At 35.2% G+C, this 1,553-nt stretch overlaps 1 protein-coding gene across 1 annotated transcript in view; it reads right to left on the reverse strand.

Annotated features, from left to right (window-relative positions):
* The window catches only part of LOC107596257 (phosphatidylinositol 4-phosphate 5-kinase type-1 gamma-like), a 48,214-nt gene that overhangs the window by 1,306 nt on the left and 45,355 nt on the right, over positions 1 to 1,553 (reverse strand). The gene's annotated exons all lie outside the window — the stretch shown is intronic.

Genomic DNA, 1,553 nt, shown 5'->3' on the forward strand with positions numbered 1-1,553 from the left:
TTTTTCTTATCAGTTTTGTATATTAGGGTTGTGTGTTAGACCTAATGTTGTTAAATGAATGTTTATTGCATTATTTCAGTGTCATGTGTGTTACCGTGATGGTGTTTGGTGTTTGTGTGAATGACACTGTGCACCTTCTATATATGTTATTATTTAAAAGCTGCTTGTGATGGGCTTTGGTTCATCATGTGACTTTCTCATCACCTCCTGCATTTGGTGGTTATCAGTGCATTACAAAGGTAAAAAACTGTTTTCAGTACTTCAATAGGTTGGTATATTAACATTTTATCAGTTAATGAAATTACAGTATTTAACTGTAAATTTAAGTTAAAACCGTAAAACCTAAAACGTTGCTACCGTATTTTTTACGGTAAAATTCCGGCAACCACAGCTGCTGGTTTTTTACCGTAAATTTTACGGAATTTTTTTTACAGTGTACGTCTATTAAAAGATCGCTTCATCTGGAAAGCATCTGCTGTGTACAAACATCTGACAGACGTATTTAAGATGTCAGTTTTACATGCATTCTGAATCATAAACCTCTTAAAGACCTCTTCTGAATGTCTATTTGACATCTGATAGGAAACGTCCTATAGTCGTATTGCAGATGAGCAAACACTCTAAAAAACATGTCAAATAGACGTCTCTGAGAGGTACGTGTGCTATCGGGATGATCTGTGTGCAAACATGCAGGCCCGTCCTTTTCTTTTAGAAATGACATTTTGATGTTTTCTAATACACAGTCAGGGCTTGACATTAATTTGAGCAGTGGCAGGTAACACGGTCACTCCCACTAGACACTTTGGAGGGTTACATTTTATTTCTGAAGGGGCAAGTGAAAGAGAATTTGACTAACCCGACTGGACATCTAATCTGATTAAGACATCTAATTAGGGAAGCATGTTCTGCATCTGGCTAAATTACTTCCTTAAATTCCGTTACTACTTACATTCTACTTTCATGTGGTATTTTTTGTATTATTTAGTTGTTAACATCTAAATATGTTAACTTAAAATTCATTATTCTTATTATACAGTACATATATATATATATATATGTGTGTGTATAATAACCAAAGAGTGCAAAGCTTTTCTCACATTCTTCAATGTTTTTATATTTTATATGCAATTCATTGAATATATAAATATATTACAGTATATTATATAAATATGATATACTAATAATTCATAGTGCAAGGAAAACAATTATGAACAGATGTTTATTTCAGAAACAGCACACCATCCAGGCACATTTGGCAAACTTTTATCAGTGTACTTCATTTAAGGATGCAATATCCTTAATCTTGCATACTATACAGTACAGATTGTAGACAAATTGGGATGCAGCCTTTGAGATTCCTCTATTAACTGCATGATCTGCTTGTGCACACACACACACACGCACGCATGCACGCACGCACACACACACACACACTCTCTCTATCTTGTTCTCACACACACACACACACACACACACACACACGCTCTCTCTCTCTCACACACACACATACACACACACACTCTCTCTCTCTCTCTCTCTCTCTCTCTCTCGTT

Source organism: Sinocyclocheilus grahami, unplaced genomic scaffold, assembly GCF_001515645.1.
Source record: "Sinocyclocheilus grahami isolate Dianchi unplaced genomic scaffold, SAMN03320097.WGS_v1.1 scaffold216.1, whole genome shotgun sequence".
In the NCBI taxonomy this organism is placed as follows: Eukaryota; Metazoa; Chordata; class Actinopteri; order Cypriniformes; family Cyprinidae; genus Sinocyclocheilus; species Sinocyclocheilus grahami.